This window comes from Melospiza melodia, chromosome 2 (assembly GCF_035770615.1).
Source record: "Melospiza melodia melodia isolate bMelMel2 chromosome 2, bMelMel2.pri, whole genome shotgun sequence".
Taxonomy (NCBI): domain Eukaryota; kingdom Metazoa; phylum Chordata; class Aves; order Passeriformes; family Passerellidae; genus Melospiza; species Melospiza melodia.
Window position 1 is genome coordinate 54988057 of NC_086195.1, and position 27968 is coordinate 55016024.

Here is a 27968-nt window from a genome sequence, read left to right on the forward strand (position 1 = left end):
TCCCAGACCAGAGGTGGCACCAGTGCCAAGTTGGGCTGGTTTGATAGTACCAAGTGCGTCCTGCAATCTGCCATCCAGAAGCGGGGCAGCTTACTTTTGTTTGCCAGGGAAACGGGCCGAGGTTTGTGTCTCAGGGCCTATGGCTGGGAGTGACCGCCTGGCTCCTGAAAAGCTACGATAGGCAGGATGGTGACCAGACCCATGGTGGCACCAGTGCCAAGTTGGGCTGGTTTGATAGTACCAAGTGGCTCCTGCAATCTGCCATCAAAATGTTGGCAGGCGAGTTTGTTATCCAGGGAAAAGCGCCGTTGTTTGTGTTTGGGGGCCTGTGGCTGGGAGTGGCCGGCTGGCTCCTTAGAATCCACGATACGCAGGATGGTTCCCAGACCAGAGGTGGCACCAGTGCCAAGTCGGGCTGGTTTTATAGTACCAAGTGGTTCCTGCAATCTGCCATCCAGAAGCGGGGCAGCTTACTTTTGTTTGCCAGGGAAACGGGCCGAGGTTTTTGTCTGGGAGCCTATGGCTGGGAGTGACCGGCTGGCTCCTGAAAAGCTACGATAGGCAGGATGGTGACCAGACCCATGGTGGCACCAGTGCCAAGTTGGGCTGATTTGATAGTAGCAAGTGGCTCCTGCAATCTGCCATCAAAAACTTGTCAGGCGAGTTTTGTTTTCCAGGGAAAAGCGCCGTTGTTTGTGTTTGGGGGCCTGTGGCTGGGAGTGGCCGGCTGGCTCCTTAGAATCCACGATACGCAGGATGGTTCCCAGACCAGAGGTGGCTCCAGTTCCACGTAGGGCTATTTGATGGTGAAAAGTGGTTCCTGCAATCTGCCATCCAGAAGCGGGGCAGCTTACTTTGGTTTGCCAGGGAAACGGGCAGAGCATTGTTTCTGGGCGCCTATGGCTGGGAGTGACCGGCTGGCTCCTGAAAAGCTACGATAAGCAGGATGGTGACCAGACCCATGGTGGCACCAGTGCCAAGTTGGGCTGATTTGATAGTACCAAGTGGCTCCTGCAATCTGCCATCAAAAAGTTGGCCGGCGAATTTTGTTTTCCAGGGAAAAGCGCTGTGGTTTGTGTTTGGGGGCCTGTGGCTGGGAGTGGCCGGCTGGCTCCTTATAATCCACGATATGCAGCATGGTTCCCAGACCCAAGGTGGCACCAGTGCCAAGTTGGGCTGGTTTGATAGTACCAAGTGGCTCTGGCAATCTGCCATCAAAAAGTTGGCAGACGAGTTTTGTTTTCCAGGGAAAAGCGCCGTTGTTTTTGTTTGGGGGCCTGTGGCTGGGAGTGGACGGATGGCTAATTAGAATCCACGATAGGCAGGATGGTGACCAGACCCATGGTGGCACCAGTGCCAAGTCGGGCTGGTTTGATAGTAACAAGTGGCTCCGGCAATCTGCCATCCAGAAGCGGGATAACTTACTTTTGTTTGTCAGGGAAACGGGCCGAGGTTTGTGTCTGGGGGCCTATGGCTGGGAGTGACCGGCTGGCTCCTGAAAAGCTACGATAGGCAGGATGGTGACCAGACCCATGGTGGCACCAGTGCCAAGTTGGTCTGATTTGATAAAACCAAGTGGCTCCTGCAATCTCCCATCAAAAAGTTGGCAGGAGAGTTTTGTTTCCCAGGGAAAAGCGCCGTTGTTTGTGTTTGGGGGCCTGTGGCTGGGAGTGGCCGGCTGGCTCCTTAGAATCCACGATACGCAGCATGGTATCCAGACCCAAGGTGGCACCAGTGCCAAGTTTTGCTGGTTTGATAGTACCAAGTGGTTCCTGCAATCTGCCATCCAGAAGCAGGGCAGCTTACTTTTGTTTGCCAGGGAAACGGGCCGAGGTTTTTGTCTGGGGGCCTATGGCTGGGAGTGACCGGCTGCCTCCTGAAAAGCTACGATAGGCAGGATGGTGACCAGACCCATGGTGGCACCAGTCCCAAGTTGGGCTGATTTGATAGTACCAAGTGGCTCCTGCAATCTGCCATCAAAATGTTGGCAGGCGAGTTTTGTTTTCCAGGGAAAAGCGCCGTTGTTTGTGTTTGGGGGCCTGTGGCTGGGAGTGGCCGGCTGGCTCCTTAGAATCCACGATACGCAGGATGGTTCCCAGACCTGAGGTGGCAACAGTGCCAAGTCGGGCTGGTTTAATAGTACTAAATAGCTCCTGCAATCTGCCATGCAGAAGCAGGGCAGCTTACTTTTGTTTTCCAGGGAAACGGGCCGAGGTTTGTGTCTGGGGGCCTATGGCTGCGAGTGACCGTCTGGCTCCTGAAAAGCTACGATAGGCAGGATGGTGAGCAGACCCATGGTGGCATCAGTGCCAAGTTGAGCTGGTTTGATAGTAGCAAGTGGCTCCTGCAATCTGCCATCAAAAAGTTGGCAGGCGAGTTTTGTTTTCCAGGGAAAACGCCGTTGTTTGTGTTTGGGTGCCTATGGCTGGGAGTGGCCGGCTGGCTCCTTAGAATCCACGATACGCACCATGGTTCCCAGACCAGAGGTGGCACCAGTGCCAAGTCGGGCTGGTTTGATAGTACCAAGTGCGTCCTACAATCTGCCATCCAGAAGCGGGGCAGCTTACTTTTGTTTGCCAGGGAAACGGGCCGAGGTTTTTGTCTGGGGGCCTATGGCTGGGAGTGACCGGCTGGCTCCTGAAAAGCTACGATAGGCAGGATGGTGACCAGACCCATGGTGGCACCAGTGCCAAGTTGGGCTGATTTGATAGTAGCAAGTGGCTCCTGCAATCTGCCATCAAAATGTCGGCAGGCGGGTTTTGTTTTCCAGGGAAAAGCGCTGTGGTTTGTGTTTGGGGGCCTGTGGCTGGGAGTGACGGGCTGGCTCCTTAGAATCCACGATACGCAGGATGGTTCCCAGACCCAAGGTGGCACCAGTGCCAAGTTGGGCTGGTTTGATAGTACCAAGTGGCTCCTGCAATCTGCCATCCAGAAGCGGGGCAGCTTACTTTTGTTTGCCAGGGAAACGGGCCGAGGTTTGTGTCTGGGGGCCTATGGCTGGGAGTGACCGGCTGGCTCCTGAAAAGCTAAGATAGGCAGGATGGTGACCAGACCCATGGTGGCACCAGTGTCCAGTTGGGCTGGTTTGATAGTACCAAGTGGCTCCTGCAATCTGCCATCAAAATGTTGGCAGGCGAGTTTTGTTTTCCAGGGAAAAGGGCCGTTGATTTTGTTTGGGGGCCTGTGGCTGGGAGTGGCCGGCTGGCTCCTTAGAATCCACGATACGCAGCATGGTTCCCAGACCAGAGGTGGCACCAGTGCCAAGTTGGGCTGGTTTGATAGTACCAAGTGCGTCCTGCAATCTGCCATCTAGAAGCGGGGTAGCTTACTTTTGTTTGCCAGGGAAACGGGCCGAGGTTTGTGTCTCGGTGCCTATGGCTGGGAGTGACCGGCTGGCTCCTGAAAAGCTACGATAGGCAGGATGGTGACCAGACCCATGGTGGCACCAGTGCCAAGTTGGGCTGGTTTGATAGTACCAAGTGGCTCCTGCAATCTGCCATCAAAAAGTTGGCAGGCGAGTTTGTTATCCAGGGAAATGCGCCGTTGTTTGTGTTTGGGGGCCTGTGGCTGGGAGTGGCCGGCTGGCTCCTTAGAATCCACGATACGCAGCATGGTTCCCAGACCTGAGGTGGCACCAGTGCCAAGTCGGGCTGGTTTGATGGTGAAAAGTGGCTCCTGCAATCTGCCATCCAGTAGCGGGATAACTTACTTTTGTTTGCCAGGGAAACGGGCCAAGGTTTTTTTCTGGGGGCCTATGGCTGGGAGTGACCGGCTGGCTCCTGAAAAGCTACGATAGGCAGGATGGTGACCAGACCCATGGTGGCACCAGTGTCAAGTTGGGCTGGTTTGATAGTACCCAGTGGCTCCGGCAATCTGCCATCAAAATTTGGCAGGCGAGTTTTGTTTTCTAGGGAAAAGCGCCGTTGTTTTTGTTTGGGGGCCTGTGGCTGGGAGTGGACGGATGGCTAATTAGAATCCACGATACGCAGGATGGTTCCCAGACCAGAGGTGGCACCAGTGCCAAGTCGGGCTGGTTTGATGGTGCAAAGTGGCTCCTGCAATCTGCCATCCAGAAGCGGGGCAGCTTATTTTTCTTTACCAGGGAAACGGGCCGAGGTTTTTGTCTGGGGGCCTATGGCTTGGAGTGACCGGCTGGCTCCTGAAAAGCTACGATAGGCAGGATGGTGACCAGACCCATGGTGGCACCAGTGCCAAGTTGGGCTGGTTTGATAGTACCAAGTGGCTCCTGCAATCTGCCATCAAAAAGTTGGCAGGCGAGTTTTGTTTTCCAGGGAAAAGCGCCGTTGTTTGTGTTTGGAGGCCTGTGGCTGGGAGTGGCCGGCTTGCTAATTGGAATCCACGATACGCAGCATGGTTCCCAGACCAGAGGTGGCAGCAGTGCCAAGTCGGGCTGGTTTGATGGTGCAAAGTGGCTCCTGCAATCTGCCATCCAGAAGCGGGGCAGCTTACTTTTGTTTGCCAGGGAAACGGGCCGAGGTTTTTCTCTGGGGGCCTATGGCTGGGAGTGACCGTCTGGCGCCTGAACAGCTACGATAGGCAGGATGGTGACCAGACCCATGGTGGCACCAGTGCCAAGATGGGCTGATTTGATAGTAGCAAGTGGCTCCTGCAATCTGCCATCAAAATGTTGGCAGGCGAGTTTTGTTTTCCAGGGAAAAGCGCCGTTGTTTGTGTTTGGGGGCCTGTGGCTGGGAGTGGCCGGCTGGCTCCTTAGAATCCACGATACGCAGCATGGTTCCCAGACCAGAGGTGGCACCAGTGCCAAGTCGGGCTGGTTTGATAGTACCAAGTGGCTCCGGAAATCTTCCATCCAGAAGCGGGGCAGCTTACTTTTGTTTGCCAGGGAAACGGGCCGAGTTTTGTGTCTGGGCGCCTATGGCTGGGAGTGACCTGCTAGGTCCTGAAAAGCTACGATAGGCAGGATGGTGACCAGACCCATGGTGGCACCAGTGCCAAGTTGGGCTGATTTGATAGTAGCAAGTGGCTCCTGCAATCTGCCATCAAAATGTTGGCAGGCGAGTTTTGTTTTCCAGGGAAAAGCGCCGTTGTTTGTGTTTGGGGGCCTGTGGCTGGGAGTGACCGGCTGGCTCCTTAGAATCCACGATACGCAGGATGGTTCCCAGACCCAAGGTGGCACCAGTGCCATGTCGGGCTGGTTTGATAGTACCAAGTGGTTCCTGCAATCTGCCATCCAGAAGCGGGGCAGCTTACTTTGTTTGCCAGGGAAACGGGCCGAGCTTTTTGCCTGGGCGCCTATGGCTTGGAGTGACCGGCTAGGTCCTGAAAAGCTACGATAGGCAGGATGGTGACCAGATCCATGGTGGCACCAGTGCCAAGTTGGGCTGGTTTGATAGTACCAAGTGGCTCCTGCAATCTGCCATCAAAAAGTTGGCAGGCGAGTTTTGTTTTCCAGGGAAAAGCGCCGTTGTTTGTGTTTGGGGGCCTGTGGCTGGGAGTGGACGGATGGCTCCTTAGAACCACGATACGCAGGATGGTTCCCAGACCAGAGGTGGTACCAGTGCCAAGTCGGGCTGGTTTGATAGTACCAAGTTGTTCCTGCAATCTGCCATCCAGAAGCGGGGCAGCTTACATTTGTATGCCAGGGAAACGGGCCGAGGTTTTTGTCTGGGGGCCTATAGCTGGGAGTGACCGTCTGGCTCCTGAAAAGCTACGATAGGCAGGATGGTGACCAAACGCATGGTGGCACCAGTGCCAAGTTGGGCTGATTTGATAGTACCAAGTGGCTCCTGCAATCTGCCATCAAAATGTTGGCAGGCGAGTTTTGTTTTCCAGGGAAAAGCGCCGTTGTTTGTGTTTGGGGGCCTGTGGCTGGGAGTGGCCGGCTGGCTGCTTAGAATCCACGATACGCAGGATGGTTCCCAGACCAGAGGTGGCACCAGTGCCAAGTCGGGCTGGTTTGATACTACCAAGTGCGTCCTGCAATCTGCCATCCAGAAGCGGGGCAGCTTACTTTTGTTTGCCAGGGAAACGGGCCGAGCTTTGTGTCTGGGGGCCTATGGCTGGGAGTGACCGGCTGGCTCCTGAAAAGCTACGATAGGCAGGATGGTGACCAGACCCATGGTGGCACCAGTGCCAAGTTGGGCTGGTTTGATAGTACCAAGTGGCTCCTGCAATCTGCCATCAAAAACTTGTCAGGCGAGTTTTGTTTTCCAGGGAAAAGCGCCGTTGTTTGTGTTTGGGGGCCTGTGTCTGGGAGTGGACGGATGGCTCCTTAGAATCCACGATACGCAGCATGGTTCCCAGACCAGAGGTGGCACCAGTGCCAAGTCGGGCTAGTTTGATGGTGCAAAGTGGTTCCTGCAATCTGCCATCCAGAAGCGGGGTAGCTTACTTTTGTTTGCCAGGGAAACGGGCCGAGGTTTGTGTCTGGGGGCCTATGGCTGGGAGTGACCGGCTGGCTCCTGAAAAGCTACGATAGGCAGGATGGTGACCAGACCCATGGTGGCACCAGTGCCAAGTTGGGCTGATTTGATAGTACCAAGTGGCTCCTGCAATCTGCCATGAAAATGTTGGCAGGCGTGTTTTGTTTCCCAGGGAAAAGCGCCGTTGTTTGTGTTTGGGGGCCTGTGGCTGGGAGTGGCCGGCTGGCTCCTTAGAATCCACGATACGCGGCATGGTTCCCAGACCAGAGGTGGCACCAGTGCCAAGTTGGGCTGGTTTGATAGTACCAAGTGCGTCCTGCAATCTGCCATCCAGAAGCGGGGCAGCTTACTTTTGTTTGCCAGGGAAACGGGCCGAGGTTTGTGTCTCAGGGCCTATGGCTGGGAGTGACCGCCTGGCTCCTGAAAAGCTACGATAGGCAGGATGTTTCCCAGACCCATGGTGGCACCAGTGCCAAGTTGGGCTGGTTTGATAGTACCAAGTGGCTCCTGCAATCTGCCATCAAAAAGTTGGCAGGCGAGTTTGTTATCCAGGGAAAAGCGCCGTTGTTTGTGTTTGGGGGCCTGTGGCTGGGAGTGGCCGGCTGGCTCCTTAGAATCCACGATACGCAGGATGGTTCCCAGACCAGAGGTGGCACCAGTGCCAAGTCGTGCTGGTTTGATGGTGAAAAGTGGCTCCTGCAATCTGCCATCCAGAAGCGGGATAACTTACTTTTGTTTGCCAGGGAAACGGGCCGAGGTTTTTGTCTGGGGGCCTATGGCTGGGAGTGACCATCTGGCTCCTGAAAAGCTACGATAGGCAGGATGGTGACCAGACCCATGGTGGCACCAGTGCCAAGTTGGGCTGGTTTGATAGTACCAAGTGGCTCCTGCAATCTGCCATCAAAATGTTGGCAGGCGAGTTTTGTTTTCCAGGGAAAAGTGCCGTTGTTTGTGTTTGGGGGCCTGTGGGTGGGAGTGACCGGCTGGCTCCTTAGAATCCACGATACGCAGGATGGTTCCCAGACCTGAGGTCGCACCAGTGCCAAGTCGGGCCAGTTTGATGGTGCAAAGTGGCTCCTGCAATCTGCCATCCAGAAGCGGGGTAGCTTACTTTTGTTTGCCAGGGAAACGGGCCGAGTTTTGTGTCTGGGGGCCTATGGCTGGGAGTGACCGGCTGGCTCCTGAAAAGCTACGATAGGCAGGATGGTGACCAGACCCATGGTGGCACCAGTGCCAAGTTGGGCTGATTTGATAGTACCAAGTGGCTCCTGCAATCTGCCATGAAATAGTTGGCAGGCGAGTTTTGTTTTCCAGGGAAAAGCGCCGTTGTTTGTGTCTGGGGGCCTGTGGCTGGGAGTGGCCGGCTGGCTCCTTACAATGAACGATATGCAGGATGGTTCCCAGACCTGAGGTGGCACCAGTGCCAAGTCGGGCTGGTTTGATAGTACCAAGTGGCTCCGGAAATCTGCCATCCAGAAGCGGGGCAGCTTACTTTTGTTTGCCAGGGAAACGGGCCGAGTTTTGTGTCTGGGCGCCTATGGCTGGGAGTGACCTGCTAGGTCCTGAAAAGCTACTATAGGCAGGATGGTGACCAGACCCATGGTGGCACCAGTGCCAAGTTGGGTTGATTTGGTAGTACCAAGTGGCTCCTGCAATCTGCCATCTAAAAGTTGGCAGGCGAGTTTTGTTTTCCAGGGAAAAGCGCCGTTGTTTGTGTCTGGGGGCCTGTGGCTGGAGTGGCCGGCTGGCTCCTTAGAATGAACGATACGCAGGATGGTTCCCAGACCTGAGGTGGCACCAGTGCCAAGTCGGGCGAGTTTGATGGTGCAAAGTGGCTCCTGCAATCTGCCATCCAGAAGCGGGGTAGCTTACTTTTGTTTGCCAGGGAAACGGGCCGAGGTTTTTCTCTGGGGGCCTATGGCAGGGAGTGACCGGCTGGCTCCTAAAAAGCTACGATAGGCAGGATGGTGACCAGACCCATGGTGGCACCAGTGCCAAGTTGGGCTGATTTGATAGTAGCAAGTGGCTCCTGCAATCTGCCATCAAAATGTTGGCAGGCGAGTTTTGTTTTCCAGGGAAAAGCGCCGTTGTTTGTGTTTGGGGGCCTGTGGCTGGGAGTGACCGGCTGGCTCCTTAGAATCCACGATACGCAGGATGGTTCCCAGACCCAAGGTGGCACCAGTGCCAAGTCGGGCTGGTTTGATAGTACCAAGTGGTTCCTGCAATCTGCCATCCAGAAGCGGGGCAGCTTACTTTGTTTGCCAGGGAAACGGGCCGAGCTTTTTGTCTGGGCGCCTATGGCTTGGAGTGACCGTCTAGGTCCTGAAAAGCTACGATAGGCAGGATGGTGACCAGATCCATGGTGGCACCAGTGCCAAGTCGGGCTGGTTTGATAGTACCAAGTTGTTCCTGCAATCTGCCATCCAGAAGCGGGGCAGCTTACTTTTGTATGCCAGGGAAACGGGCCGAGGTTTTTGTCTGGGGGCCTATAGCTGGGAGTGACCGTCTGGCTCCTGAAAAGCTACGATAGGCAGGATGGTGACCAAACGCATGGTGGCACCAGTGCCAAGTTGGGCTGATTTGAAAGTACCAAGTGGCTCCTGCAATCTGCCATCAAAATGTTGGCAGGCGAGTTTTGTTTTCCAGGGAAAAGCGCCGTTGTTTGTGTTTGGGGGCCTGTGTCTGGGAGTGGACGGATGGCTCCTTAGAATCCACGATACGCAGCATGGTTCCCAGACCAGAGGTGGCACCAGTGCCAAGTCGGGCTAGTTTGATGGTGCAAAGTGGTTCCTGCAATCTGCCATCCAGAAGCGGGGTAGCTTACTTTTGTTTGCCAGGGAAACGGGCCGAGGTTTGTGTCTCAGGGCCTATGGCTGGGAGTGACCGGCTGGCTCCTGAAAAGCTACGATAGGCAGGATGGTGACCAGACCCATGGTGGCACCAGTGCCAAGTTGGGCTGATTTGATAGTACCAAGTGGCTCCTGCAATCTGCCATGAAAAAGTTGGCAGGCGAGTTTTGTTTTCCAGGGAAAAGCGCCGTTGTTTCTGTTTGGGGGCCTGTGGCTGGGAGTGGCCGGCTGGCTCCTTAGAATCCACAATACGCGGCATGGTTCCCAGATCAGAGGTGGCACCAGTGCCAAGTTGGGCTGGTTTGATAGTACCAAGTGCGTCCTGCAATCTGCCATCCAGAAGCGGGGCAGCTTACTTTTGTTTGCCAGGGAAACGGGCCGAGGTTTGTGTCTCAGGGCCTATGGCTGGGAGTGACCGGCTGGCTCCTGAAAAGCTACGATAGGCAGGATGGTGACCAGACCCATGGTGGCACCAGTGCCAAGTTGGGCTGGTTTGATAGTACCAAGTGGCTCCTGCAATCTGCCATCAAAAGTTGGCAGGCGAGTTTTGTTTTCCAGGGAAAAGCGCTGTGGTTTGTGTTTGGGGGCCTGTGGCTGGGAGTGGCCGGCTGGCTCCTTAGAATCCACGATACGCAGCATGGTTCCCAGACCAGAGGTGGCACCAGTGCCAAGTCGGGCTGGTTTGATGGTGAAAAGTGGCTCCTGCAATCTGCCATCCAGAAGCGGGATAACTTACTTTTGTTTGCCAGGGAAACGGGCCGAGGTTTTTGTCTGGGGGCCTATGGCTGGGAGTGACCGGCTGGCTCCTGAAAAGCTACGATAGGCAGGATGGTGACCAGACCCATGGTGGCACCAGTGCCAAGTTGGGCTGGTTTGATAGTACCAAGTGGCTCCTGCAATCTGCCATCAAAAAGTTGGCAGGCGAGTTTTGTTTTCCAGGGAAAAGTGCCGTTGTTTGTGTTTGGGGGCCTGTGGGTGGGAGTGACCGGCTGGCTCCTTAGAATCCACGATACGCAGGATGGTTCCCAGACCAGAGGTCGCACCAGTGCCAAGTCGGGCCAGTTTGATGGTGCAAAGTGGCTCCTGCAATCTGCCATCCAGAAGCGGGGTAGCTTACTTTTGTTTGCCAGGGAAACGGGCCGAGTTTTGTGTCTGGGGGCCTATGGCTGCGAGTGACCGGCTGGCTCCTGAAAAGCTACGATAGGCAGGATGGTGACCAGACCCATGGTGGCACCAGTGCCAAGTTGGGCTGATTTGATAGTACCAAGTGGCTCCTGCAATCTGCCATCAAAATGTTGGCAGGCGAGTTTTGTTTTCCAGGGAAAAGCGCCGTTGTTTGTGTCTGGGGGCCTGTGGCTGGGAGTGGCCGGCTGGCTCCTTACAATGAACGATACGCAGGATGGTTCCCAGACCTGAGGTGGCACCAGTGCCAAGTCGGGCTAGTTTGATGATGCAAAGTGGCTCCTGCAATCTGCCATCCAGAAGCGGGGTAGCTTACTTTTGTTTGCCAGGGAAACGGGCCGAGGTTTTTCTCTGGGGGCCTATGGCAGGGAGGGACCGGCTGGCTCCTGAAAAGCTACGATAGGCAGGATGGTGACCAGACCCATGGTGGCACCAGTGCCAAGTTGGGCTGATTTGATAGTAGCAAGTGGCTCCTGCAATCTGCCATCAAAATGTTGGCAGGCGAGTTTTGTTTTCCAGGGAAAAGCGCCGTTGTTTGTGTTTGGTGGCCTGTGGCTGGGAGTGACCGGCTGGCTCCTTAGAATCCACGATACGCAGGATGGTTCCCAGACCGAAGGTGGCACCAGTGCCAAGTTGGGCTGGTTTGATAGTACCAAGTGGTTCCTGCAACCTGCCATCCAGAAGCGGGGCAGCTTACTTTTGTTTGCCAGGGAAACGGGCCGAGGTTTTTCTCTGGGGGCCTATGGCAGGGAGGGACCGGCTGGCTCCTGAAAAGCTACGATAGGCAGGATGGTGACCAGACCCATGGTGGCACCAGTGTCAAGTTGGGCTGGTTTGATAGTACCAAGTGGCTCCGGCAATCTGCCATCAAAATTTGGCAGGCGAGGTTTGTTTTCCAGGGAAATGCGCCGTTGTTTTTGTTTGGGGGCCTGTGGGTGGGAGTGGCCAGATGGCTAATTAGAATCCACGATACGCAGCATGGTTCCCAGACCTGAGGTGGCACCAGTGCCAAGTCGGGCTGGTTTGATACTATCAAGTGCGTCCTGCAATCTGCCATCCAGAAGCGGGGTAGCTTACTTTTGTTTGCCAGGGAAACGGGCCGAGGTTTGTGTCTGGGGGCCTATGGCTGGGAGTGACCGGCTGGCTCCTGAAAAGCTACGATAGGCAGGATGGTGACCAGACCCATGGTGGCACCAGTGCCAAGTTGGGCTGATTTGATAGTACCAAGTGGCTCCTGCAATCTGCCATGAAAAAGTTGGCAGGCGAGTTTTGTTTTCCAGGGAAAAGCGCCGTTGTTTTTGTTTGGGGGCCTGTGGGTGGGAGTGGCCGGCTGGCTCCTTAGAATCCACGATACGCAGGATGGTTCCCAGGCCAGAGGTCGCACCAGTGCCAAGTCGGGCTAGTTTGATGGTGCAAAGTGGCTCCTGCAATCTGCCATCCAGAAGCGGGGCAGCTTACTTTTGTTTGCCAGGGAAACGGGCCGAGTATTGTTTCTGGGGGCCTATGGCTGCGAGTGACCGGCTGGCTCCTGAAAAGCTACGATAGGCAGGATGGTGACCAGACCCATGGTGGCACCAGTGCCAAGTTGGGCTGATTTGATAGTACCAAGTGGCTCCTGCAATCTGCCATCAAATGTTGGCAGGCGAGTTTTGTTTTCCAGGGAAAAGCGCCGTTGTTTGTGTTTGGGGGCCTGTGGCTGGGAGCGGACGGATGGCTCCTTAGAACCACGATACGCAGGATGGTTCCCAGACCAGAGGTGGCACCAGTGCCAAGTCGGGCTGGTTTGATACTACCAAGCGGTTCCTGCAATCTGCCATCCAGAAGCCGGGCAGCTTACTTTTGTTTGCCAGGGAAACGGGCCGAGCTTTGTGTCTCAGGGCCTATGGCTGGGAGTGACCGCCTGGCTCCTGAAAAGCTACGATAGGCAGGATGGTGACCAGACCCATGGTGGCACCAGTGCCAAGTTGGGCTGGTTTGATAGTACCAAGTGGCTCCTGCAATCTGCCATCAAAAAGTTGGCAGGCGAGTTTGTTATCCAGGGAAAAGTGCCGTTGTTTGTGTTTGGGGGCCTGTGGGTGGGAGTGGCCGGCTGGCTCCTTAGAATCCACGATACGCAGGATGGTTCCCAGACCAGAGGTGGCACCAGTGCCAAGTCGGGCTGGTTTGATGGTGAAAAGTGGCTCCTGCAATCTGCCATCCAGAAGCGGGATAACTTACTTTTGTTTGCCAGGGAAACGGGCCGAGGTTTTTGTCTGGTGGCCTATGGCTGGGAGTGACCGGCTGGCTCCTGAAAAGCTACGATAGGCAGGATGGTGACCAGACCCATGGTGGCACCAGTGCCAAGTTGGGCTGGTTTGATAGTACCAAGTGGCTCCTGCAATCTGCCATCAAAATGTTGGCAGGCGAGTTTTGTTTTCCAGGGAAATGTGCCGTTGTTTGTGTTTGGGGGCCTGTGGGTGGGAGTGACCGGCTGGCTCCTTAGAATCCACGATACGCAGGATGGTTCCCAGACCAGAGGTCGCACCAGTGCCAAGTCGGGCCAGTTTGATGGTGCAAAGTGGCTCCTGCAATCTGCCATCCAGAAGCGGGGTAGCTTACTTTTGTTTGCCAGGGAAACGGGCCGAGTTTTGTGTCTGGGGGCCTATGGCGGCGAGTGACCGGCTGGCTCCTGAAAAGCTACGATAGGCAGGATGGTGACCAGACCCATGGTGTCACCAGTGCCAAGTTGGGCTGATTTGATAGTACCAAGTGGCTCCTGCAATCTGCCATCAAAAAGTTGGCAGGCGAGTTTTGTTTTCCAGGGAAAAGGGCCGTTGTTTGTGTCTGGGGGCCTGTGGCTGGGAGTGGCCGGCTGGCTCCTTACAATGAACGATACGCAGGATGGTTCCCAGACCTGAGGTGGCACCAGTGCCAAGTCGGGCTAGTTTGATGGTGCAAAGTGACTCCTGCAATCTGCCATCCAGAAGCGGGGTAGCTTACTTTTGTTTGCCAGGGAAACGGGCCGAGGTTTTTCTCTGGGGGCCTATGGCAGGGAGTGACCGGCTGGCTCCTGAAAAGCTACGATAGGCAGGATGGTGACCAGACCCATGGTGGCACCAGTGCCAAGTTGGGCTGATTTGATAGTAGCAAGTGGCTCCTGCAATCTGCCATCAAAATGTTGGCAGGCGAGGTTTGTTTTCCAGGGAAAAGCGCCGTTGTTTGTGTTTGGGGGCCTGTGGCTGGGAGTGACCGGCTGGCTCCTTAGAATCCACGATACGCAGGATGGTTCCCAGACCCAAGGTGGCACCAGTGCCAAGTTGGGCTGGTTTGATAGTACCAAGTGGTTCCTGCAATCTGCCATCCAGAAGCGGGGCAGCTTACTTTAGTTTGCCAGGGAAACGGGCCGAGGTTTTTCTCTGGGGGCCTATGGCTTGGAGTGACCGGCTAGGTGCTGAAAAGCTACGATAGGCAGGATGGTGACCAGATCCATGGTGGCACCAGTGCCAAGTGGGGCTGGTTTGATAGTACCAAGTGGCTCCTGCAATCTGCCATCAAAAAGTTGGCAGGCGAGTTTTGTTTTCCAGGGAAAAGCGCTGTGGTTTGTGTTTGGGGGCCTGTGGCTGGGAGTGGCCGGCTGGCTCCTTAGAATCCACGATACGCAGGATGGTTCCCAGACCAGAGGTGGCACCAGTGCCAAGTCGGGCTGGTTTGATGGTGAAAAGTGGCTCCTGCAATCTGCCATCCAGAAGCGGGATAACTTACTTTTGTTTGCCAGGGAAACGGGCCAAGGTTTTTGTCTGGGGGCCTATGGCTGGGAGTGACCGGCTGGCTCCTGAAAAGCTACGATAGGCAGGATGGTGACCAGACCCATGGTGGCACCAGTGTCAAGTTGGGCTGGTTTGATAGAACCAAGTGGCTCCGGCAATCTGCCATCAAAATTTGGCAGGCGAGGTTTGTTTTCCAGGGAAAAGCGCCGTTGTTTTTGTTTGGGGGCCTGTGGGTGGGAGTGGCCAGATGGCTAATTAGAATCCACGATACGCAGCATGGTTCCCAGACCTGAGGTGGCACCAGTGCCAAGTCGGGCTGGTTTGATACTATCAAGTGCGTCCTGCAATCTGCCATCCAGAAGCGGGGTAGCTTACTTTTGTTTGCCAGGGAAACGGGCCGAGGTTTGTGTCTGGGGGCCTATGGCTGGGAGTGACCGGCTGGCTCCTGAAAAGCTACGATAGGCAGGATGGTGACCAGACCCATGGTGGCACCAGTGCCAAGTTGGGCTGGTTTGATAGTAGCAAGTGGCTCCTGCAATCTGCCATCAAAAAATTGGCAGGCGAGTTTTGTTTTCCAGGGAAAAGCGCCGTTGTTTTTGTTTGGGGCCTGTGGGTGGGAGTGGCCGGCTGGCTCCTTAGAATCCACGATACGCAGGATGGTTCCCAGACCAGAGGTGGCACCAGTGCCAAGTCGGGCTAGTTTGATGGTGCAAAGTGGCTCCTGCAATCTGCCATCCAGAAGCGGGGCAGCTTACTTTTGTTTGCCAGGGAAACGGGCCGAGTATTGTTTCTGGGGGCCTATGGCTGCGAGTGACCGGCTGGCTCCTGAAAAGCTACGATAGGCAGGATGGTGACCAGACCCATGGTGGCACCAGTGCCAAGTTGGGCTGATTTGATAGTACCAAGTGGCTCCTGCAATCTGCCATCAAAAAGTTGGCAGGCGAGTTTTGTTTTCCAGGGAAAAGCGCCGTTGTTTGTGTTTGGGGGCCTGTGGCTGGGAGTGGACGGATGGCTCCTTAGAACCACGATACGCAGGATGGTTCCCAGACCAGAGGTGGCACCAGTGCCAAGTCGGGCTGGTTTGATACTACCAAGTGCGTCCTGCAATCTGCCATCCAGAAGCGGGGCAGCTTACTTTTGTTTGCCAGGGAAACGGGCCGAGGTTTGTGTCTGGGGGCCTATGGCTGGGAGTGACCGCCTGGCTCCTGAAAAGCTACGATAGGCAGGATGGTGACCAGACCCATGGTGGCACCAGTGCCAAGTTGGGCTGATTTGATAGTACCAAGTGGCTCCTGCAATCTGCCATCAAAAAGTTGGCAGGCGAGTTTGTTATCCAGGGAAAAGCGCAGTTGTTTGTGTTTGGGGGCCTGTGGCTGGGAGTGGCCGGCTGGCTGCTTAGAATCCACGATACGCAGGATGGTTCCCAGACCAGAGGTGGCACCAGTGCCAAGTCGGGCTGGTTTGATGGTGAAAAGTGGCTCCTGCAATCTGCCATCCAGAAGCGGGATAACTTACTTTTGTTTGCCAGGGAAACGGGCCGAGCTTTTTGTCTGGGGGCCTATGGCTGGGAGTGACCGTCTGGCTCCTGAAAAGCTACGATAGGCAGGATGGTGACCAAACGCATGGTGGCACCAGTGCCAAGTTGGGCTGATTTGATAGTACCAAGTGGCTCCTGCAATCTGCCATCAAAAAGTTGGCAGGCGAGTTTTGTTTTCCAGGGAAAAGCGCCGTTGTTTTTGTTTGGGGGCCTGTGGGTGGGAGTGGCCGGCTGGCTCCTTAGAATCCACGATACGCAGGATGGTTCCCAGACCAGAGGTGGCACCAGTGCCAAGTCGGGCTAGTTTGATGGTGCAAAGTGGCTCCTGCAATCTGCCATCCAGAAGCGGGGCAGCTTACTTTTGTTTGCCAGGGAAACGGGCCGAGTATTGTTTCTGGGGGCCTATGGCTGCGAGTGACCGGCTGGCTCCTGAAAAGCTACGATAGGCAGGATGGTGAGCAGACCCATGGTGGCACCAGTGCCAAGTTGGGCTGATTTGATAGTACCAAGTGGCTCCTGCAATCTGCCATCAAAAAGTTGGCAGGCGAGTTTTGTTTTCCAGGGGAAAGCGCCGTTGTTTGTGTCTGGGGGCCTGTGGCTGGGAGTGGACGGATGGCTCCTTAGAACCACGATACGCAGGATGGTTCCCAGACCAGAGGTGGCACCAGTGCCAAGTCGGGCTGGTTTGATAGTACCAAGTGGTTCCTGCAATCTGCCATCCAGAAGCGGGGCAGCTTACTTTTGTATGCCAGGGAAACGGGCCGAGGTTTTTGTCTGGGGGCCTATAGCTGGGAGTGACCGTCTGGCTCCTGAAAAGCTACGATAGGCAGGATGGTGACCAAACGCATGGTGGCACCAGTGCCAAGTTGGGCTGATTTGATAGTACCAAGTGGCTCCTGCAATCTGCCATCAAAATGTTGGCAGGCGAGTTTTGTTTTCCAGGGAAAAGCGCCGTTGTTTGTGTTTGGGGGCCTGTGGCTGGGAGTGGCCGGCTGGCTGCTTAGAATCCACGATACGCAGGATGGTTCCCAGACCAGAGGTGGCACCAGTGCCAAGTCGGGCTGGTTTGATACTACCAAGTGCGTCCTGCAATCTGCCATCCAGAAGCGGGGCAGCTTACTTTTGTTTGCCAGGGAAACGGGCCGAGGTTTGTGTCTGGGGGCCTATGGCTGGGAGTGACCGCCTGGCTCCTGAAAAGCTACGATAGGCAGGATGGTGACCAGACCCATGGTGGCACCAGTGCCAAGTTGGGCTGGTTTGATAGTACCAAGTGGCTCCTGCAATCTGCCATCAAAAAGTTGGCAGGCGAGTTTGTTATCCAGGGAAAAGCGCCGTTGTTTGTGTTTGGGGGCCTGTGGCTGGGAGTGGCCGGCTGGCTGCTTAGAATCCACGATACGCAGGATGGTTCCCAGACCAGAGGTGGCACCAGTGCCAAGTCGTGCTGGTTTGATGGTGAAAAGTGGCTCCTGCAATCTGCCATCCAGAAGCGGGATAACTTACTTTTGTTTGCCAGGGAAACGGGCCGAGCTTTTTGTCTGGGGGCCTATGGCTGGGAGTGACCGGCTGGCTCCTGAAAAGCTACAATAGGCAGGATGGTGACCAGACCCATGGTGGCACCAGTGCCAAGTTGGGCTGGTTTGATAGTACCAAGTGGCTCCTGCAATCTGCCATCAAAATGTTGGCAGGCGAGTTTTGTTTTCCAGGGAAAAGTGCCGTTATTTGTGTTTGGGGGCCTGTGGGTGGGAGTGACCGGCTGGCTCCTTAGAATCCACGATACGCAGGATGGTTCCCAGACCTGAGGTGGCACCAGTGCCAAGTCGGGCTGGTTTGATACTATCAAGTGCGTCCTGCAATCTGCCATCCAGAAGCGGGGTAGCTTACTTTTGTTTGCCAGGGAAACGGGCCGAGGTTTGTGTCTGGGGGCCTATGGCTGGGAGTGACCGGCTGGCTCCTGAAAAGCTACGATAGGCAGGATGGTGACCAGACCCATGGTGGCACCAGTGCCAAGTTGGGCTGGTTTGATAGTACCAAGTGGCTCCTGCAATCTGCCATCAAAAAATTGGCAGGCGAGTTTTGTTTTCCAGGGAAAAGCGCCGTTGTTTTTGTTTGGGGGCCTGTGGGTGGGAGTGGCCGGCTGGCTCCTTAGAATCCACGATACGCAGGATGGTTCCCAGACCAGAGGTGGCACCAGTGCCAAGTCGGGCTAGTTTGATGGTGCAAAGTGGCTCCTGCAATCTGCCATCCAGAAGCGGGGCAGCTTACTTTTGTTTGCCAGGGAAACGGGCCGAGTATTGTTTCTGGGGGCCTATGGCTGCGAGTGACCGGCTGGCTCCTGAAAAGCTACGATAGGCAGGATGGTGACCAGACCCATGGTGGCACCAGTGCCAAGTTGGGCTGATTTGATAGTACCAAGTGGCTCCTGCAATCTGCCATCAAAAAGTTGGCAGGCGAGTTTTGTTTTCCAGGGAAAAGCGCTGTTGTTTGTGTTTGGGGGCCTGTGGCTGGGAGTGGACGGATGGCTCCTTAGAACCACGATACGCAGGATGGTTCCCAGACCAGAGGTGGCACCAGTGCCAAGTTGGGCTGGTTTGATGGTACCAAGTGGCTCCTGCAATCTGCCATCCAGAAGCGGGGCAGCTTACTTTTGTATGCCAGGGAAACGGGCCGAGGTTTGTGTCTCAGGGCCTATGGCTGGGAGTGACCGGCTGGCTCCTGAAAAGCTACGATAGGCAGGATGGTGACCAAACGCATGGTGGCACCAGTGCCAAATTGGGCTGATTTGATAGTACCAAGTGGCTCCTGCAATCTGCCATCAAATTGTTGGCAGGCGAGTTTTGTTTTCCAGGGAAAAGCGCCGTTGTTTGTGTTTGGGGGCCTGTGGCTGGGAGTGGCCGGCTGGCTGCTTAGAATCCATGATACGCAGGATGGTTCCCAGACCAGAGGTGGCACCAGTGCCAAGTCGGGCTGGTTTGATACTACCAAGTGCGTCCTGCAATCTGCCATCCAGAAGCGGGGCAGCTTACTTTTGTTTGCCAGGGAAACGGGCCGAGGTTTGTGTCTCAGGGCCTATGGCTGGGAGTGACCGCCTGGCTCCTGAAAAGCTACGATAGGCAGGATGGTGACCAGACCCATGGTGGCACCAGTGCCAAGTTGGGCTGGTTTGATAGTACCAAGTGGCTCCTGCAATCTGCCATCAAAAAGTTGGCAGGCGAGTTTTGTTTTCCAGGGAAAAGCGCCGTTGTTTGTGTTTGGGGGCCTGTGGCTGGGAGTGGACGGATGGCTCCTTAGAATCCACGATACACAGCATGGTTCCCAGACCAGAGGTGGCACCAGTGCCAAGTTGGGCTGGTTTGATAGAACCAAGTGCGTCCTGCAATCTACCATCCAGAAGCGGGGCAGCTTACTTTTGTTTGCCAGGGAAACGGGCCGAGGTTTGTGTCTCAGGGCCTATGGCTGGGAGTGACCGGCTGGCTCCTGAAAAGCTACGATAGGCAGGATGGTGACCAAACGCATGGTGGCACCAGTGCCAAGTTGGGCTGGTTTGATAGTACCAAGTGGCTCCTGCAATCTGCCATCAAAATGTTGGCAGGCGAGTTTGTTATCCAGGGAAAAGCGCTGTTGTTTGTGTTTGGGGGCCTCTGGCTGGGAGTGGCCGGCTGGCTCCTTAGAATCCATGATACGCAGGATGGTTCCCAGACCAGAGGTCGCACCAGTGCCAAGTCGGGCTGGTTTGATGGTGAAAAGTGGCTCCTGCAATCTGCCATCCAGAAGCGGGATGACTTACTTTTGTTTGCCAGGGAAACGGGCCGAGGTTTTTGTCTGGGGGCCTATGGCTGGGAGTGACCGGCTGGCTCCTGAAAAGCTACGATAGGCAGGATGGTGACCAGACCCATGGTGGCACCAGTGCCAAGTTGGGCTGGTTTGATAGTACCAAGTGGCTCCTGCAATCTGCCATCACAAAGTTGGCAGGCGAGTTTTGCTTTCCAGGGAAAAGTGCCGTTGTTTGTGTTTGGGGGCCTGTGGGTGGGAGTGACCGGCTGGCTCCTTAGAATCCACGATACGCAGGATGGTTCCCAGACGAGAGGTGGCACCAGTGCCAAGTCGGGCTAGTTTGATGGTGCAAAGTGGCTCCTGCAATCTGCCATCCAGAAGCGGGGTAGCTTACTTTTGTTTGCCAGGGAAACGGGCCGAGTTTTGTGTCTGGGGGCCTATGGCTGCGAGTGACCGGCTGGCTCCTGAAAAGCTACGATAGGCAGGATGGTGACCAGACCCATGGTGGCACCAGTGCCAAGTTGGGCTGATTTGATAGTAGCAAGTGGCTCCTGCAATCTGCCATCAAAAAGTTGGCAGGCGAGTTTTGTTTTCCAGGGAAAAGCGCCGTTGTTTGTGTCTGGGGGCCTGTGGCTGGAGTGGCCGGCTGGCTCCTTACAATGAACGATACGCAGGATGGTTCCCAGAGCTGAGGTGGCACCAGTGCCAAGTCGGGCTAGTTTGATGGTGCAAAGTGGCTCCTGCAATCTGCCATCCAGAAGCGGGGTAGCTTACTTTTGTTTGCCAGGGAAACGGGCCGAAATATTTGTCTAGGGGCCTCTGGCTGGGGGTGGCTGGCTGGCTCCTGAAAAGCTACGATAGGCAGGATGGTGACCAGACCCATGGTGGCACCAGTGCCAAGTTGGGCTGGTTTGATAGTACCAAGTGGCTCCTGCAATCTGCCATCAAAAAGTTGGCAGGCGAGTTTTGTTTTCCAGGGAAAAGCGCCGTTGTTTGTATTTGGGGGCCTGTGGCTGGGAGTGGCCGGCTGGCTCCTTTGAACCCACGATACGCAGGATGGTTCCCAGACCCAAGGTGGCACCAGTGCCAAGTCGGGCTGGTTTGATACTACCAAGTGCGTCCTGCAATCTGCCATCCAGAAGCGGGGCAGCTTAATTTTGTTTGCCAGGGAAACGGGCCGTGGGTTTTGTTTGGGGGCCTATGGGTGAGAGTGGCCGGCTGGCTCCTGAAAATCCACGCTAGGCAGCATGGTTCCCAGATGCAAGGTGGCACCAGTGCCAAGTCGGGCTGGTTTGATGGTGCAAAGTGGCTCCTGCAATCTGCCATCCAGAAGCGGGGCAGCTGATTTTTGTTTGCCAGAGAAAAATTCCGTGGATTGTTTTTGGGGGCATATTGCTGGGAGTGGCCGGCTGGCTCCTTAAAATGCTCGATACGCATGATGGTTCCCAGGTCCAAGGTGTCACCACTACCAAGTCGGCCTGCGGTTTTAGTATCAAGTTCATCCTGCAATTTGCCATCCAGAAGAGGGGCAGTTGAGTTTTGTTTGCCAGAGAAACGGGCCGAGGTTTCTGTTTGGGGACATATGGCTGAGAGTGGCCGGCTGGCCCCTGAATATCCACGATACACAGCATGGTTCCCAGATCCAAGGTGGCACCAGTGCCAGGTTGGGCTGGTTTGATAGTACCAAGTGGCTCCTGCAATCTGCCATCCAGAAGCGGGGCAGCTTACTTTTGTTTGCCAGAGAAATAGGCCTAGGTTTTTGTCTGGGGGCCTGTGGCTAGGAGTGGCCGGCTGGCTCCTAAGAATCCACGATACGCAGGATGTTTCCCAGACCCAAGGTGGCACCAGTGCCAAGTCGGGCTGGTTTGATAGTACCAAGTGGCTCCTGAAAACTCCATCAAAAAGTTGGCAGGCGTGTTTTGTTTTCCAGGGAACAGCGCCGTTGATTTTGTTTGGGGGCCTGTGGCTGGGAGTGGCCGGCTGGCTCCTTAGAATCCACGATACGCAGGATGGTTCCCAGACCCAAGGTGGCACCAGTGCCAAGTCGGGCTGGTTTGATTACACCAAGTGGCTCCTGCAATCTGCCATCCAGAAGTGAGGCAGCTAAGTTTTGTTTGCCAGAAAAAAGGGCCGTGGTTTTTGTTGGGGGCCTGTGGCTGGGAGTGGCCGGCTGGCTCCTTAGAATCCACCATACGCAGGATGGTTCCCAGACCCAAGGTGGCACCAGTGCCAAGTCGGGCTGGTTTGATAGTACCAAGTGGCTCCTGCAATCTGCCATCCAGAAGCGGTGCAGTTGAGTTTTGTTTGCCAGAGAAAAGGGCCGTGGGTTGTGTTTGGGGGCATATGTCTGGGAGTGGCCGGCTGTCTCATTAAAAAGATCGATACGCAGGATGGTTCCCAGACCCAAGGTGGCACCAGTGCCAAGTCGGGCTGTTTTTATAGTACCAAGGGCGTCCTGCAATTTGCCATCCAGAAGAGGGGCAGTGGAGTTTTGTTTGCCAGAGAATAGCGCCGTTGTTTGTGTTTGGGGGCTTGTGGCTGGGAGTGGCCGACTGGCGCCTTAGAATCTGTGTTACGCAGCATGGTTCCCAGACCAGAGGTGGCACCAGTGCCAAGTTGGGCTGGTTTGATAGTACCAAGTGGCTCCTGCAATCTGCCATCCAGAAGCGGGGCAGCTTACTTTTGTTTGCCAGGGAAACGGGCCGAGGTTTGTGACTGGGGACCTATGGCTGGGAGTGACCGGCTGGCTCCTGAAAAGCTACGATAGGCAGGATGGTGACCAGACCCATGGTGGCACCAGTGCCAAGTTGGGCTGGTTTGATAGTACCAAGTGGCTCCTGCAATCTGCCATCAAAAACTTGTCAGGCGAGTTTTGTTTTCCAGGGAAAAGCGCCGTTGTTTGTATTTGGGGGCCTGTGGCTGGGAGTGGCCGGCTGGCTCCTTTGAACCCACAATACGCAGGATGGTTCCCAGACCCAAGGTGGCACCAGTGCCAAGTCGGCCTGGTTTGATACTACCAAGTGCGTCCTGCAATCTGCCATCCAGAAGCGGGGCAGCTTAATTTTGTTTGCCAGGGAAACGGGCCGTGGGTTTTGTTTGGGGGCCTATGGCTGAGAGTGGCCGGCTGGCTCCTGAAAATCCACGCTAGGCAGCATGGTTCCCAGATGCAAGGTGGCACCAGTGCCAAGTCGGGCTGGTTTGATGGTGCAAAGTGGCTCCTGCAATCTGCCATCCAGAAGCGGGGCAGCTGATTTTTGTTTGCCAGAGAAAAATTCCGTGGATTGTTTTTGGGGGCATATTGCTGGGAGTGGCCGGCTGGCTCCTTAAAATGCCCGATACGCATGATGGTTCCCAGGTCCAAGGTGTCACCACTACCAAGTCGGCCTGCGGTTTTAGTATCAAGTTCATCCTGCAATTTGCCATCCAGAAGAGGGGCAGTTGAGTTTTGTTTGCCAGAGAAACGGGCCGAGGTTTCTGTTTGGGGACATATGGCTGAGAGTGGCCGGCTGGCCCCTGAATATCCACGATACACAGCATGGTTCCCAGATCCAAGGTGGCACCAGTGCCAAGTTGGGCTGGTTTGATAGTACCAAGTGTCTCCTGCAATCTGCCATCCAGAAGCGGGGCAGCTTACTTTTGTTTGCCAGAGAAATAGGCCTAGGTTTTTGTCTGGGGGCCTGTGGCTAGGAGTGGCCGGCTGGCTCCTAAGAATCCACGATACGCAGGATGTTTCCCAGACCCAAGGTGGCACCAGTGCCAAGTCGGGCTGGTTTGATAGTACCAAGTGGCTCCTGCAAACTCCATCAAAAAGTTGGCAGGCGTGTTTTGTTTTCCAGGGAACAGCGCCGTTGATTTTGTTTGGGGGCCTGTGGCTGGGAGTGGCCGGCTGGCTCCTTAGAATCCACGATACGCAGGATGGTTCCCAGACCCAAGGTGGCACCAGTGCCAAGTCGGGCTGGTTTGATTACACCAAGTGGCTCCTGCAATCTGCCATCCAGAAGTGAGGCAGCTAAGTTTTGTTTGCCAGAGAAAAGGGCCGTGGTTTTTGTTGGGGGCCTGTGGCTGGGAGTGGCCGGCTGGCTCCTTAGAATCCACCATACACAGGATGGTTCCCAGATCCAAGGTGGCACCTGTGCCAAGTCGGGCTGATTTGATAGTACTAAGTAGCTCCTGCAATCTGCCATCCAGAAGCGGGGCAGCTGAGTTTTGTTTGCCAGGGAAATGGGCCGTTGTTTGTGTTTGGGGGCCTGTGGCTGGGAGTGTTCGGCTGGTTCCTGAATATGTACGATACGCAGGATTGTTCCCAGACCCAAGGTGGCACCAGTGCCAAGTCGGGCTGGTTTGATGGTGCAAAGTGGCTCCTGCAATCTGCCATCCAGACGCGGGGCAGCGGATTTTTGTTTCCATGAGAAATGGTCCGTGGTTTGTTTTTGGGGGTATATGGCTGGGCCTGGCCGGCTGGCTCCTTAAAAAGCTCGATATGCAGGATGGTTCCCAGACCTGAGGTGGCACCAGTGCCAAGTCGGGCTGGTTTGATACTATCAAGTGCGTCCTGCAATCTGCCATCCAGAAGCGGGGTAGCTTACTTTTGTTTGCCAGGGAAACGGGCCGAGGTTTGTGTCTGGGGGCCTATGGCTGGGAGTGACCGGCTGGCTCCTGAAAAGCTACGATAGGCAGGATGGTGACCAGACCCATGGTGGCACCAGTGCCAAGTTGGGCTGGTTTGATAGTACCAAGTGGCTCCTGCAATCTGCCATCAAAAAATTGGCAGGCGAGTTTTGTTTTCCAGGGAAAAGCGCCGTTGTTTTTGTTTGGGGGCCTGTGGGTGGGAGTGGCCGGCTGGCTCCTTAGAATCCACGATACGCAGGATGGTTCCCAGACCAGAGGTGGCACCAGTGCCAAGTCGGGCTAGTTTGATGGTGCAAAGTGGCTCCTGCAATCTGCCATCCAGAAGCGGGGCAGCTTACTTTTGTTTGCCAGGGAAACGGGCCGAGTATTGTTTCTGGGGGCCTATGGCTGCGAGTGACCGGCTGGCTCCTGAAAAGCTACGATAGGCAGGATGGTGACCAGACCCATGGTGGCACCAGTGCCAAGTTGGGCTGATTTGATAGTACCAAGTGGCTCCTGCAATCTGCCATCAAAAAGTTGCCAGGCGAGTTTTGTTTTCCAGGGAAAAGCGCCGTTGTTTGTGTTTGGGGGCCTGTGGCTGGGAGTGGACGGATGGCTCCTTAGAACCACGATACGCAGGATGGTTCCCAGACCAGAGGTGGCACCAGTGCCAAGTCGGGCTGGTTTGATAGTACCAAGTGGTTCCTGCAATCTGCCATCCAGAAGCGGGGTAGCTTACTTTTGTATGCCAGGGAAACGGGCCGAGGTTTTTGTCTGGGGGCCTATAGCTGGGAGTGACCGTCTGGCTCCTGAAAAGCTACGATAGGCAGGATGGTGACCAAACGCATGGTGGCACCAGTGCCAAATTGGGCTGATTTGATAGTACCAAGTGGCTCCTGCAATCTGCCATCAAAATGATGGCAGGCGAGTTTTGTTTTCCAGGGAAAAGCGCCGTTGTTTGTGTTTGGGGGCCTGTGGCTGGGAGTGGCCGGCTGGCTCCTTAGAATCCACGATACGCAGGATGGTTCCCAGACCAGAGGTGGCACCAGTGCCAAGTCGGGCTGGTTTGATACTACCAAGTGCGTCCTGCAATCTGCCATCCAGAAGCGGGGCAGCTTACTTTTTTTTGCCAGGGAAACGGGCCGAGCTTTGTGTCTGGGGGCCTATGGCTGGGAGTGACCGGCTGGCTCCTGAAAAGCTACGATAGGCAGGATGGTGACCAGACCCATGGTGGCACCAGTGCCAAGTTGGGCTGGTTTGATAGTACCAAGTGGCTCCTGCAATCTGCCATCAAAAAGTTGGCAGGCGAGTTTTGTTTTCCAGGGAAAAGCGCCGTTGTTTGTGTTTGGGGGCCTGTGGCTGGGAGTGGATGGATGGCTCCTTAGAATCCACGATACACAGCATGGTTCCCAGACCAGAGGTGGCACCAGTGCCAAGTTGGGCTGGTTTGATAGTACCAAGTGCGTCCTGCAATCTACCATCCAGAAGCGGGGCAGCTTACTTTTATTTGCCAGGGAAACGGGCCGAGGTTTGTGTCTCAGGGCCTATGGCTGGGAGTGACCGGCTGGCTCCTGAAAAGCTACGATAGGCAGGATGGTGACCAAACGCATGGTGGCACCAGTGCCAAGTTGGGCTGGTTTGATAGTACCAAGTGGCTCCTGCAATCTGCCATCAAAATGTTGGCAGGCGAGTTTGTTATCCAGGGAAAAGCGCCGTTGTTTGTGTTTGGGGGCCTCTGGCTGGGAGTGGCCGGCTGGCTCCTTAGAATCCATGATACGCAGGATGGTTCCCAGACCAGAGGTGGCACCAGTGCCAAGTCGGGCTGGTTTGATGGTGAAAAGTGGCTCCTGCAATCTGCCATCCAGAAGCGGGATGACTTACTTTTGTTTGCCAGGGAAACGGGCCGAGGTTTTTGTCTGGGGGCCTATGGCTGGGAGTGACCGGCTGGCTCCTGAAAAGCTACGATAGGCAGGATGGTGACCAGACCCATGGTGGCACCAGTGCCAAGTTGGGCTGGTTTGATAGTACCAAGTGGCTCCTGCAATCTGCCCTCAAAAAGTTGGCAGGCGAGTTTTGTTTTCCAGGGAAAAGTGCCGTTGTTTGTGTTTGGGGGCCTGTGGGTGGGAGTGACCGGCTGGCTCCTTAGAATCCACGATACGCAGGATGGTTCCCAGACCAGAGGTGGCACCAGTGCCAAGTCGGGCTAGTTTGATGGTGCAAAGTGGCTCCTGCAATCTGCCATCCAGAAGCGGGGTAGCTTACTTTTGTTTGCCAGGGAAACGGGCCGAGTTTTGTGTCTGGGGGCCTATGGCGGCGAGTGACCGGCTGGCTCCTGAAAAGCTACGATAGGCAGGATGGTGACCAGACCCATGGTGGCACCAGTGCCAAGTTGGGCTGATTTGATAGTAGCAAGTGGCTCCTGCAATCTGCCATCAAAATGTTGGCAGGCGAGTTTTGTTTTCCAGGGAAAAGCGCCGTTGTTTGTGTCTGGGGGCCTGTGGCTGGAGTGGCCGGCTGGCTCCTTACAATGAACGATACGCAGGATGGTTCCCAGAGCTGAGGTGGCACCAGTGCCAAGTCGGGCTAGTTTGATGGTGCAAAGTGGCTCCTGCAATCTGCCATCCAGAAGCGGGGTAGCTTACTTTTGTTTGCCAGGGAAACGGGCCGAGGTTTGTGTCTGGGGGCCTATGGCTGGGAGTGACCGGCTGGCTCCTGAAAAGCTACGATAGGCAGGATGGTGACCAGACCCATGGTGGCACCAGTGCCAAGTTGGGCTGGTTTGATAGTACCAAGTGGCTCCTGCAATCTGCCATCAAAAAATTGGCAGGCGAGTTTTGTTTTCCAGGGAAAAGCGCCGTTGTTTTTGTTTGGGGGCCTGTGGGTGGGAGTGGCCGGCTGGCTCCTTAGAATCCACGATACGCAGGATGGTTCCCAGACCAGAGGTGGCACCAGTGCCAAGTCGGGCTAGTTTGATGGTGCAAAGTGGCTCCTGCAATCTGCCATCCAGAAGCGGGGCAGCTTACTTTTGTTTGCCAGGGAAACGGGCCGAGTATTGTTTCTGGGGGCCTATGGCTGCGAGTGACCGGCTGGCTCCTGAAAAGCTACGATAGGCAGGATGGTGACCAGACCCATGGTGGCACCAGTGCCAAGTTGGGCTGATTTGATAGTACCAAGTGGCTCCTGCAATCTGCCATCAAAAAGTTGGCAGGCGAGTTTTGTTTTCCAGGGAAAAGCGCCGTTGTTTGTGTTTGGGGGCCTGTGGCTGGGAGTGGACGGATGGCTCCTTAGAACCACGATATGCAGGATGGTTCCCAGACCAGAGGTGGCACCAGTGCCAAGTCGGGCTGGTTTGATAGTACCAAGTGGCTCCGGAAATCTGCCATCCAGAAGCGGGGCAGCTTACTTTTGTATTGCAGGGAAACGGGCCGAGGTTTTTGTCTGGGGGCCTATAGCTGGGAGTGACCGTCTGGCTCCTGAAAAGCTACGATAGGCAGGATGGTGACCAAACGCATGGTGGCACCAGTGCCAAATTGGGCTGATTTGATAGTACCAAGTGGCTCCTGCAATCTGCCATCAAAATGTTGGCAGGCGAGTTTTGTTTTCCAGGGAAAAGCGCCGTTGTTTGTGTTTGGGGGCCTGTGGCTGGGAGTGGCCGGCTGGCTCCTTAGAATCCACGATACGCAGGATGGTTCCCAGACCAGAGGTGGCACCAGTGCCAAGTCGGGCTGGTTTGATACTACCAAGTGCGTCCTGCAATCTGCCATCCAGAAGCGGGGCAGCTTACTTTTGTTTGCCAGGGAAACGGGTCGAGCTTTGTGTCTGGGGGCCTATGGCTGGGAGTGACCGGCTGGCTCCTGAAAAGCTACGATAG